Source organism: Podarcis raffonei, chromosome 3, assembly GCF_027172205.1.
Source record: "Podarcis raffonei isolate rPodRaf1 chromosome 3, rPodRaf1.pri, whole genome shotgun sequence".
Lineage (NCBI taxonomy): Eukaryota > Metazoa > Chordata > Lepidosauria > Squamata > Lacertidae > Podarcis > Podarcis raffonei.
In genome coordinates, this window is record NC_070604.1 from 44,197,179 (window position 1) to 44,211,081 (window position 13,903).

Sequence of the window (13,903 nt, forward strand, 5' to 3'; positions counted from 1 at the left end):
TTAGATCAAGTTATATGATATTTAGCACTGTTCTGTCAAAGGTGGTAAATGGAGGTGTCATAAATATCTGACTTTATCATCTGCTGACTCATAATACAGATGCCAGCCAGATATAAATCATGTGTCATATGTTTCCAGATTAAGCAGGCCAGGTTGCATCAGGAAACTCATCATTCTTCTGTAGGATCAGGAGTGCCCCCTGCTGGTAAGAGAACTCCACTCAAAAGGAAGCTTTTGGATTTTAAATCCTTGACAATTACATATCTTTCCATTTACACTTGTATTTGCCTTATTACTTTAACAAGTTAGAGTGTAGCTGCCTCGAAAGGTTAGAATCTCTCTCAACGTTTTTAAAATTACTGACTGAAACAAAACACAACTGATAATATCATGTAAACAGTATTGTTTTATCTGTAAATACTACAGTAGCATAAACTGAGGGGAAATGTGTGGAAATGACCATAAAGATGCATTTTGCCTAGTTCCTCAATCTATTCTACCTGAGGAGAATGAATTTTGAATGGTAGCTTAGTTAGGATAATTGCAGCACTGGCATGCTTCTCTGGATTTCTGATTGTATGTTGATATGTTAACCACACTGAACAGAGGATATAAATGGCTTAATATGTCAAGGAGAGCATTTGGTGTGGTGCTTAGAGCAGAGATGGGGAACCTGTGGCTCTCCAGCTGTTGTTGGATTACGTCATCCCTGGTGAGGTTGATGGGAATTCATAGAACCATAGAATTGTAGAATTGGAAGGTGGGTCATCTTGTCCAGTTCCCTCCAATACAGGAATATGCAGCTGGCCCAGAGGGGCATTGAACCTGCATTATCAGGACCATGCTGTAACCAACATCTGAAGAGCCACAAGTTCTCCAGCTCTTCTTAGATTGTCAAACTAGGACTGAGGAGACACAGATTCCAATCACGGCTTGGCCACCATTAGGTGATCTAAGGCTGGCTGAGATTTCTTTTTTACTTTGTATTCCATCCTTCCTTCAAAGAGTCTTGGGTGTTACATTATTTCTTGGCCTACGCCTAGCTCTCAGGTTTGTTGCAAGAATATAATTTCTTTAGAGGAACCGCAGAATAAAAATGCAAAACGTGTATTACATAATGTTGTCATCAGATATTTTTAAAGTCTCATAGCCGCACCATACATTTAAAGCACACTTACACAACTTTAGGATTATGTATACAGTAGCTGCTTAAGTACAGCAAGGTCAGCCCAGCCCTGCTGCAGTTGAGGCTGCATTTGTATGTTGCGGTACATGAGAGAGGGAACAGGGATGTCTTCATGCAATTTGCAGTACCTGATTTGTTGCCCTGCTCCTACAACCTTCCCAAACTCCTACTCAATGAAATCATCATCTGTGCACTAGAACTCTGTTCTGTCACCTCTCAGTCTGGGTGGGTACCATTGCCATTATAAGAGAACAAGGGAGGTGTTCATGGTGAATAGAATTTTCTATTTCTAGAAAAATAGCACTGGCAATGGCTGTTTCAAATGTACACCTCAGCTTAACCGTGGCTTCTGTTCTCAAATGGGGTGGAAGCTGTTTTGAAGGAAAACACATCAAACAGTGTTTCCCTAGAAACTTCTGGCTACATATGGCTAATGTCATCCATACATACCTTCAAACACAAGTGGGTGGGAGTACACTGGAGTCAGAGTAAATGGTAATGCGTAAAAGTAAAGGGTAAAGGGACCCCTGACCATTAGGTCCAGTCGTGACCGACTCTGGGGTTGTGGCGCTCATCTTGCTTTATTGGCCGAGGAAGCCAGCATACAGCTTCCGGGTCATGTGGCTGGCATGACTAAGCCGCTTCTGGCGAACCAGAGCAGCACACAGAAAACCATTTACCTTCCCGCCAGAGTGGTACCTATTTATCTACTTGCACTTTGACGTGCTTTCGAACTGCTAGTTGGCAGCAGCAGGGACCGAGCAATGGGAGCTTACCCCGTCGTGGGGATTCAAACCACTGACCTTCTGATCGGCAAGTCCTAGGCTCTGTGGTTTAACCCACAGCGCCACCCGCGTCCCACAGTGCCAGCTGCGTAATGTGTACATGTGGCCTAATAGTCATGGCTTCCCCCAAAGAATTCTGGGAATTGTAGTGTTCTTACCAGGCAGATTGGTGGACAACCACACTGACAGACAACAACTACACCATGTGCTTGTGTGTGTGTGCTGGGTTCAGTAACCCACTTTGTGAATTATTGTTTGTATTCACACAATAATGGCATTTGTCTGCAACCAAGGAAAAGTTATAAAGTCCAGAAAATTTGCTCCTTGTTATTTTATTGTTAAGCTATGTGCATGCCCATCTAAGCAGCCTGCAAATCATAAGGTTCCACAACACTTGTCTGAACCGATTGCAGAGTCAAAAGCTCACCAGCTTTCTCAAACAGGGGCCTTATTGGTCATGGGGAAACTGCGAAACCTCCTATGTCCTCACAGCTTATTCGTTTTATTATAACTGAATGAAGATTAATTAACTTCCACTGACTTTTCAGGTTTTCTCCCCGTCATCAGTGGAAGCCACAACCCAAACAAAGGGAAATTAATAAACTTTGACTGGGACTTTCACTGGCGGCAATGAGAAATAATGGAGGGACTATATGACGGCTGAGTCCAATCCAAGAAACTAACATTTGTTCAGTAAGAGGAAAAATAGCACCATCTTATGGACACTCAGGTGCTTGACATCTATGGGTTTTTTTGCAGCTAGTTCTGTATTGGCACATCTGACTGGGGTTCCACTTAGATCTCATGTAACTCCTGTTTTAAAACAGACGCACTGATTGCCGGTTTGTTTCTGGGCCGAATTCAAGGTAATCACATTAGTGTTTAAAGCCCTAAACAACGCAGTCCACAAATATCTGAAAGGCCGTATCCTTCCTTGCAGATCTTCTCTGCTGCTGAAATTGGCAGAGGGGACTCTCTTGGTAGTTCATCTGCCCTCAGATGCTTGGTGGATCCCTGGGAGAGAGCATTTTCCATGTTGGCCCCTAAGCCGTGGAACGAACTCCCCACAGAGTTGTGTCCAGCCCCTTCATTAGACAGCTTTCAGAGGATGCTGAAGATACCCCTCTTCACCCTGGTTTTTGACACTCAAGGTGTAAAGGACCCCCCTTTATTTTTATGCTTCTAAGTTGTTTTAAATTGTTTTGATGTTGTGTTTTAATGTTGTAGCTTGCCCAGAGACCTGTGGGTGAAGGTTGGGTTAATAATGATGATTCTGATGATATTTAAATCATAGACCACTGTCCTAGGATCTCTAGGCAGGTCACAATAAAATGGAACAAGTGTGTCTCAGTTCAAAATGGATACTCCAGAGAAAATAGAACGAGAAAATGTATCCAGAATATCAAATAACAGCACTGCTAAATAAACTACCAGATTTTTACTGGTCATCTGAATGCCAGCTGTGTGGTTGCTGACTGATTTTCCAGAGTGGGTGAGGGCATTCCTAAACCAGAGTACCACCAAGGAAAAATGCCCACATCCATGTGGGGAAACTCCTAGGCATGGCATGGCAGCTTTTCTTTCCTCTCCAGAAATATACAAATTGCAAGAATGGCAGACAACGTGGGCAACCTGTGGCCCTCAAATCTACATTTTACATGGCCCTTGGTCTGACTTCTTTTGGGTGGCATGAACGGGGGTGGGGAAGTGATAGCAGAAAGAGAGAGAAAGGGGAAGGCCCTCCCACCTTTTACTCTGGCTCCACCCACTGCTGATATACAGCCAATGACAGATTAGCCCTGAGGGAATGCAGTCCTTGGCAGGAAAAAAGTTGTCCGCTCCTGCCGCCTGGCAAATTTCAAAATCTGGGCTGGCAAATCTCATTGGCAGGTATCCTCAGAAGTATACTTGCTTAGCCAATTTTGACATCCAGGCTGTTGATGTCATTGAAGTTCATAATTACCTCATTTGGAACGTGAATTTGTCCAGCTTGAAATGCTCAGCTGTAATGCAAATTGAGTTCAGGATGCGAAAAGGAGATTCTACACATGTGCGGCGGTCAGACTAGAAGCCAAACGCTTTACAGGCAGATGGTAGTGTTAAAGGGTTGTTGTTTTTGGTGTTGTTACATAGCATATGATTCTGCAGGAAAGTGCAATCTTTTCTTTGTAGGATAACTAATTCTGTTTCAGCTTCAGCATCTGAAAACACTGGTGGCTGTAGGGATAAAGAGAACGTTCCTCTGCTGGATGTTAATTGCCTGGTAGTTGGAAGAGCTGAGAGAGCAGCTCATAGGATTCTGTATCACTAGCAACACAGGGGCTGAGCTCACCGAGGGGTAACAAAGCAATAAATCCTACATAGGCACGGACCTGCTGCATGAGTAATTTGTGCCCTTTGCATTCAATAGATGCCTATTTTTCACCCATTTTGCACTATATCAGTTGGTCAGTAGTTTCCAGTGCTGCCTTTTCCAATATTTTTTCTTCTTATTTTTCATTGTTGTTATTTTTTTTAGTTACCAAAGGTTGTGTCTTGGCAAGAAGGTGGGTGCTCTGAATGTACTTTCAGTGTTTGTTTGTTTTTTTGGTGTGTGTGTGTGTGTGTGTAGTAATAGTAGTAATAGCAAATAATAATAATAATAATAATAATAATAATAATAATAATAATAATAATAATATATTATTTATATGCTGCCCATCTGACTGGGTTGCCCCAGTCACCCTGGGCAGCTTCCAATTAAAACATCAAACACATTAAAACATCAAACATTCAAAACTAAATACAGGGCTACCTTCAGATGTCTTCTAAAAGTTGTACAGTTCCTTCTCTTCTTGGTATCTGATGGGAGGGCGTTCCACAGGGTGGGCGCCACTACCGAGAAGGCCCTCTGCCTGGTTCCCTGTCACCTTACTTCTTTCAATGAAGGAACCACCAGAAGGCCCTCGGAGCTGAACCTCAGTGTCCAGGCTGAACGATGGGGGTAGAGACGCTCCTTCAGGTGTACACTATGTGTGTTGTTAATTTTTGTTTTTCTTGGGGGAAATTTTATTTTTTTCGTATTATATTTCTTCAGGGGGATTTTATCGTTTTATATTGTGTTGTTGTGTTGCAGTTTAGTACTGTCATTTTCCAGTTTCATTTTTTACACATTAGTATTTAATATTTTTGTAAACCATTTGGAGACTTTTCGTATTAAGTGGTCTACAAGCATGTAAAATAAGCCTGCTGAGAACGAGTGTCATAAATGAAAACTGTAATTACAGCTCTGTTCCTGCAGAGTGCAGCATTAAACCATACAAACAGAAACCTGCCAATAATGTATTAATGTGTGCTTGGTAACCCTTTTCTTTTAGCGAGTTGCTAGCCTGCAAGAGACTGCATATTAAGAATTTGCAAGTCCTTTACTAATCTTTGGTTTTAATCCTGTTCACACTTACCTGGGAGAAAGCCACACAGAGCTCAGCAGGACTTACGACATGTCTATATTAATAATGCTAAGAATAGTAATAATCATTCTGTTCTGCCTTTCCTCGCAGAGGAGCCCAGGCATAACACAACATTGCTGTAGTTGTTTAGTTGTTTAGTCATGTCCAACTCTTTGTGACCCCATGGACCAGAGCACGCCATGCACTCCTTTCTTCCACTGTCTCCCGCAGTTTGGTCAGACTCATGTTTGTAGCTTCAAGAACACTGTCCAACCATCTCGTCCTCTGTCCTCTTCTCCTTGTGCCCTCCATCTTTCCCAACATCAGAGTCTTTTCTAGGGAGTCTTCTCTTCTCATGAGGTGGCCAAAGTATTGGAGCCTCAGCTTCAGGATCTGTCCTTCCAGTGAGCACTCAGGGCTGATTTCCTTCAGAATGGAGAGGTTTGGTCTTCTTGCTGTTCATGGGACTCTCAATAGTCTCCTCCAGCACCATAATTCAAAAGCATCAATTCTTCGGCGATCAGCCTTCTTTATGGTCCACTTGGAGCAGGAACCGGCAAGCTACTCCAGTATCCCTGCCAAGAAAACTCCATGGACAAAGACAACAGGCATAACACAACATACAATCATATAACTTTGTGTTATGGGTAACCTTTCATTTTACTTAGATGGTTGTGCACATAAGTAGTGTCTTGCTGGATCAGGTCAATGGCTCATCTAGTCCAGGATCCTGTTCTGAGAACAGTTGAAGCTTTCCTTCTGCTTCCCCTTAGGTCAGGAATATGGAACCCCCCGCCTGCAGGCCAAATCTGGGACCTGGCCCTCTCTCATGTCCTGCCTTTTCCCCTCCACCTAACTCATTGCCCCTCTAATATGTTTTGCCATGATGAGTGAACCTATGGAGGGAGGAGTCTGATCTCTTCCTCCAAGGCCAGGCATAAGGGGCTGATGACGTAGTGTCCTGCTTTACCCGCCAGATCAACATCCACGTTGCATTGACTCTGGAGATAGTGGAAACACTTTCTCTGGCACCAGTGCGGATGGCAAAGCAGAGCACTCTGTGCCTATTTCGTTAGCCTGATCAGCTTCTTATGGGCAGGGATTTATTCAGCCTCTCTCTCTCTGGAAGCAAAGCAGGAATAGTGCACTCTCTGTCTTTCAGCCTAAAATAACTGAGGAAGAGATTCCGCTCTCCATTGCAATCAGGGCGGGAGCTGAGTAGGACTGGGGGTGGTGAGTCAATGTGCAGCATGGCAGTGTGTGTGTGTGTGTGTGTGTGTGTGTAAAAGAATGTGTCTGGGCAAGGTGCCATGGATGTAGCCAGGATTTTTGTTAGGGGGCAGGCCTTTTGTTGGGGGGACAGAGCATCAGTTTGCTATGCATTTTTATTGATTTGGGGGTGGTAGCTGCCCCCCTTGGCTACGCCCACCAAGTCCATATGCATCCCTCTGAGAACTTTTCCCCAAGGGAATACAACCCTTAGGGGAGAAAGGTTCCCCCATTCCTTTCTTTGATGCAGATACAGTTCTGCCATCTCCTTAGTTCATGAAAGGGTTGCTCCAGACATATTCTGGCTTTAGTATAATCCCACAGTACCCAGTCTTTATATTGGTTGCTTTGGCTTCTCTGCCTACACAGGTCAAATCTTTCTTTTCTTTTTTGCTGCGCAGTTTGTTGCACGGTTGTATTGTATGCTTTGCATATGCCAGAAAATATAAAAGGCATGGCAGCTTGAAAGTTGCCATTTTAAGTCCTGAATCGTCCACAAACCATTTCTGAGAAAATCTCCCCCCCCCCGATTGCTGCTTACTGTATTTCCTGAATGTTGCCTGCTTTTGAGGGTTCTTTTTTTAAAATTCAGTTTTTGACTAACTCTCTTTTTTAATATATATTTTTATTAAAAATTTCAACATAACAAATTATCAAAACAAATCATCTTCATTATTTCCCCCCCCTTCCCCCTCCCCCTCCCCCAAGAACCTTCCCCCCCAAGACTTCCCTCAGCTCTTCTCTCTGATTTCTCAACTCATGTTATTCTCTGCATACTGTAAAATTGCATATATCCTTTTATTATCTATCTACTATATTAACCCTCAATAAATTTGTGTATGTTTATTCAAAACCTGCCAAGGAGTCCAGTTCATTTTGTTGTCTTTTTAAATAATTTGTAAAAAGTTCCCATTCTTCTTTAAAGTCACAGTTGTCCTTATCTCACAATTTGTATGTCAGTTTCACCAGTTCTCGGTCTTTGACTAACTCTTGATCTGGTATCCCAATGACCTTTAATCAAGCAATTTATGGCATTTGTTTATCAGGATAAGTTACACTGATGAAGGAATTGATGAAACAAGTCCAGGAGGAACAGTAGGAGCAGATTGCTTCTGTAGATAAAATACATTTCACTATCACTGAGAGAAAGGGTTGGGGTGCGCGGGCCTATTAGACTTCTGCGGAGGTGGTAATTAATTCTGTTTCCCTTCTCTGAAGCTCCTTTAATCCTTTAAAACCTGCCTCCAAGACACGCATCTGAATGTGAACATAAAACCCAACTGTGCTTCTGTACACACAAAAATCAGATGACCCATATAATAAGAAATTGAAAGTTCTTTATGGTAAAGTGCTTTGTCTGCAAAAGCTGATGTGCTGTAGCTGCAAAATTCATGCCAACCTGTGAATTCCCAACATGATGATATACACTCCTCTGCATCCTCTTAGGCAAAGATCACAAGAAGGCCTGGCTGGTAGCCAGATTTTGCTCCCAGATTTGTAGGCACAGATCATCCTCTAGATGATTACTAGGGAAATGCTGAAGTCGCCCTTTGGGGTGCCTCAGGGTCAATTTTCTATGGTAGCCCAAATCTCAGTTGTACTGGTGTATGGATATATATATCTCAATTTTAACTCATGAGCTGTTGCTGCAATCTGCTCCGGTTGCATATTTTATCTTTATGAATGCTGTTTTTATTGTGTTATGTTATGTGAGCTGGTCTTTGACCGTAATAAATTATCTATCTCTTTCATTCCTTTGCAGGGAATCCTCTAGTTAGGAAATTAAGAGAAGTCTAGGTTTAGCTCTCTCCCTTAAAAGCCACTTCACACATTATTTGTGATTATTATTTTTTTTTGGGGGGGGTCCAAAAGCACAAGAGGGCTAATGTATAGCATTGCATTACAGGATACAATGAATACACAAACAAGATATTAATAACAAAAAAGTATGAAGGGAATTATATGAATGACTAGAACTTAATGTAAGCATAACTAGTAATTTAAAGATGTTGGAAGTATTAGAAATATTAAAGTAATGTAATGATACAAATCTTAATTTTCATGTATACACGTTATGGGATCTGTACTGGCAGTGACTGGCCAGGAAGAAGACCTTGTGGCTGTCATAGATAGCTCAATGAAGAAGTCAACCCGGTGTGTGGCAGTTGTCAAAAATGCAAATTCCATGTTAGGCATCATTGACAAATCAATGGAGTAGACCGGTTGCCTCACCTCACTTCAATCAGGTAGTTGTAGAGCTGGAAAAGGGCAACCGTCATTATCAAAGGGATGTAGCAACTTGCCAAAGAGGAAATATTGCAGCATTTGGGACTTTTCAGTTTAGAGAAAAGGTAAGAAAGACGTGCCAAGACGGAAATTTACAAAATTATGCATGGCATGGTGAAAGTGGATAGAGACCCCCTCCCAATAATTCATAACTTATGGACCTCCACTAAAACTGAATTGATAGAAGATTTGGGACAGAGCTAAACTATAAGCCTTGCTTCCACAGGAGGGAGTGATGGCCACCAACCAGCCTTTAAAAGAGGACTGAATAGGAGGGCTATCAGCAGTGATAGCTGTGCTGTGCCTCCATGGTTGGAGGAAGCAATGCATCTGAATACTAGCTGCTGGAAACTGGAGGAGATGAGCGTGCTCCTGCGCTCTGCTCCTACTTGAACACTTTCAGCAGGCATCTGTGTAGCCACTATAAGAACTGGATGCTGGAGTCGACGGGCCCTTGGTCTGGTCCAGCAGGCTCTTCTTACGTTCCTAAGTAACAGCTTAGTCTAAGTTAATTATAGTTAGAAAAGCTATCGCCACCCTTACATCATAACAGAACGAACAATAGTGATTAATAGTGAAGTCATAATATGTATGAAGGGTGCAATTTTATTTTAATAGCTGTCTGTTACAGACTCACACTGTGTACCGACTAAAATTACAGCATTCCACACAATAACAATACCACCAAAGAGATGCACTGTAGCTTAGTGAAGAGCCACATTTTTTTCCCCTCCTGGTAGCAATATTTTCAAGACTGACCACATGGAAAGTATGGTGGCCACACAAGAGGTGCGTTTTAAGAGGAAGGCATTTGGATTCTGCATTTAAAAAAATAGGGGGATAACTGTATGCATGCTCAGCACACTCAAAGCACACAGCAAACTCGAGCGCTTAAAAAATGAGTAACAGTTTTTTATATGTTATGCAAAAAAACAAAACCCTACAAAAAATGAATTGATAAATCACCTCGTGGTTTTCCTACTAAAATGCAACTCTTTCTTTAGGGTTGCTATCTGTTTTCTTAGCAGGAGCAACGGCATGGGAAGAGGGTATCTCTAGGACTAAGGTAAAACTGCAAAGCTCCCTTGCTATTTTAAAAATATTTGATGCTGCATGTTGTTTAAGGAACCTTGTTATATTTATAGTAATGAAATGCAGGTTTTTGTATGTTATATTTGCTATTGTTTTGCTATGTTGAAAATGTCACTGTGTTATTGGTTTGCAATGTTATTATGAAATCGTTTTTGTAGTGTTTTTTGTGGGAAAGCGGCATATGAATGAATGAATGATTTTTGTGCCTTTATCTAAGGCAAGCAGAAATCCCACAGGCGCAGTCTCACCTCAAAGCTCAAAATGTACTGGTTGTAACTACCGTGCACATGCAGAGTCCTTTTCTTCTCACAGTGTAGCTACTACCGCCAGCCTTTGCATTTAAGAACAAGTTTTCCAAGTCAGAGTTTGTAACTTTGGGCAGAGGCAATTTCAGGAATCCAAAATGCCTTTCATTTTAGCAAGTAATCACTGGGTGTGTGAGGCATAGCTACGAAAGCACCATTTCCTCCCTCTTCCTATTGCCACATACAGCTTGAAGGCAACCCTGGCATAATCCCTGGTGTTCTGTCGTTGCTGCTCTTCTCTTCTCTTCTGTACACAGCCCCCCCCCCAGCAACCTCTTTGGCAAATCTGTGTTTAAAATATCAGCAGCAGCTCTTTTGAATTCCTGTACAGTGGGCTATTTAACTGTGGCATGAATGCTCCCAAGCCCCCTCTGAAGACAGGACATTCTGGTTTCATGGGCAGATGCTAATGTTATAATTGAGACAACATGTAACAATTTAGGGAGGCCAAATAATGAATTACAGAGAGTCCCATAGCACCTTGTGAGAATACCAAATTAATTGTAGTATAATGTTTTGTAGACTCGAGCCTGCTTCACAAATACACGAAATGCTCTGGATAATTTTGTGTTGTTGTCAATGTTTGTGCGGGTGAAACTTCTTTTTGTTGCTCATTTCTGTACTTCCATATGTTTACAATTGGCATGCTATGCTAGTCACTCCCCAATCAACTTTGTTTTTAAGATGCCGTTCTTCTCCATTGTGTTTCATAATCTCTTGGCTTGGAATTCAGAATAATGATGCATGCGGAGACCATTCTGGGGTGGGGTATTGCCGATAAAGTCCAACAATAACTGATCTTTCCAGAGAATAGAAGTAGTTGCAACAGTTCCCCTTGCAACAGATTTCACACCTCTGTGATGCAATGCACAGCTGCTCCCCTCTCTCTAATGAGGATAAAAAGTGGTCACATCATTTGAAACATTGCAATTTATATAGAGAATCCCCAAGTCTTGAGGTCCAGATCCCCATTCTTTCTACCCCTGACCAAGTAGGTGTTGTATTTTATTTTATTTTACTTTGTTTCAGTACAAGGTACCTACCACTTACTACATGTGTTTAGGGTTACAGTAGCGAAAACTGAAACACAGTTAGGAAGAAATCTCCAATGGACAGCATGGGATGAACTTCTGAGTAAAAATGCACATCCTATTTAAGTAATGAGCACTTTAGCAGAGTACATCAACTTCAAAGATAAGTTCAACGGCATTCCTTATCAATTGAAGCTTACTTCTCTGTCCCCAGTCCCAACCCTTCTGATTGCATTGGGGCGGGGCGTTAAATGAATGGTGAAGAATTGTCGAGGCAGCAAAAAGGACAAGCTGTGATATCAAGGAAAGGAAGAGCAGCAGCAATATGGTCTGTGATCCTTTTGATCCTTTGAAGATCTTAGGTTTGAGAACAATGGTTGCCTCTTAAAAAGTAACTTTGGGTTAGATAAATTTTGGAGACTGTCTGCATGATAAACTTGCATTCAACTTTAAGAAAGGAGACGGGACCAATGCTATTATAATTAAAATTAGTACTATCCCTAAACCACTGGAAGAACATGCAGCATACCACCTTAACTAAAGGATAGATTTTCAGGCTTCTCTGAAATCCATTTTCTCCATATTGTTCTAGGAAACAACTGTGATTACTTTGTCAATTCTTTGTAACTGGAAAATTTGAAGGAGTGGTGACACAACCTTTGGCTGTATTTATTCACTTGAAATAATATATTTCCTGCTCTTATTCCTAAGAAGAGAGGTGTGGAATAATGTAAACAGAGCTTTAAATGTCCTCTCCAATAAAAAAGCAAGCAATAGAAAACAAAAGCAAGTACAGTGGTACCTTGGGTTAAGTACTTAATTCATTCCGGAGGTTCGTTCTTAACCTGAAACTGTTCTTAACCTGAAGCACCGCTTTAGCTAATGGGGCCTCCTGCTGCCGCTGCACCACCAGAGCATGATTTCTGTTCTCATCCTGAAGCAAAGTTCTTAACCCAAGGTACTTGTGACGTTAACATATATGAGAGAGTGCTGGAGGGGAAATAGTTAAATAGGTTGCACAGACAGGACCCAGGGGGTTGGAGTCAGTGGGTCTATAAAACTAGTTTTGGGAGGAGTTCTGGGAGGAGTTCATTGGGAGTTGTTGGTGGGCAGTTGGTTGGTTTTAGTGGGTTGGCTGGTTGGGAAAGGCAGTTGGAGAAGCAGTTTGGAATAGAGAGACAGTTAGGGCAGTGGGTTCTTGAGTGTGGGGAGGTACAAGAGATAGAGAGAGGAAAATAAGACTAAGAAAGTAAAGAGCAACAACGTTTGGAATGCTGTAAAAGTTTTGTTTGTGTCTAAAATAAAATACACTCTTTATTAATTGAAAAGCTGACTGAGACTGAAATGATTTTACCAGGGAGGACCTGGTTGGTGGCAGCGGATTAGTGGTGTGCAGGTCAATAGTCCGTGAGACGACCGGGGGCTCCGTACGAATGCCACAGTACTATTTCTGGGTTAGCCGAGTCTGTAACCTGAAGCGTATGTAACCTGAAGTGCATGTAACCCGAGGTACCACTGTACTGTATCACAGAAGCCCAAGCAGCTGAGAAGGTTCAGAAGTCTGACTAAAAAGAAAAAGTTTAACTGTCCTATACTTAACCTATACTAAATATTTCACTTAATATTCTATTTGCTGACTGCTGGTCTATGACTGTAATAAACTGATTGATTGATATTCTATCCATTGTGTGCATAGATAGAATAGTGCAGTTTGAGGTGTCATTGGCAGGTCCCCTACAATGGCCCCTAGCGGCCATTTAGATCCATAGGCCTGCTTGGCCGCATATAACCTTTTGGTTTACTTAAAAGTAAACAAGTGGAAAATCACATGTCAGCACTTTACTTTCACCAGTGTCACATGGAAGGACAATGAACATGAAAGAGTAATACAGTGGTACCTCGGGTTAAGTACTTAATTTGTTCCGGAGGTCCGTTCTTAACCTGAAACACCACTTTAGCTAATGGGGCCTCCTGCTGCCGCTGCGCCGCTGGAGCATGATTTCTGTTCTTGTCCTGAAGCAAAGTTCTTAACCCGAGGTACTATTTCTGGGTTAGCAGAGTCTGTAGCCTGAAGCGTATGTAACCCGAGGTACCACTGTATTGTGTTTCATATGCGTGTCCTATCTGGTTTGTGGCAGTGAGAAGGAAATCTGCCATGAACGCACAAGCCCTTTGTCAATCAAGTAAGCCACACTTGACCTATGGCTCTCCGGCAATGGCTGTGGGAGCAGTGAGCTACTGAGTGCCCTCACTGCTTGGAAGCAGTTGGCTCCCCTTCACACTGTATGATATCTGGCACTGCAAAATTTGCCATCCAAGGTCAATGTGAATTGGCCATTGGCTGGCCTGAAGCAAGGAAGGACTGTCCTTCCTTGGAGGTTTCTAAGCAGAGGTTGGATGGCCATCTGTCATGGATGCTTTAGCTGAGATTCCTGCATTGCAGGGGGTTGGACTAGATGACCCTTGGGTCCCTTCAAATTTTATGATTCTAAATTAGTGTCTCTGTTTAAGAGTTATGCGA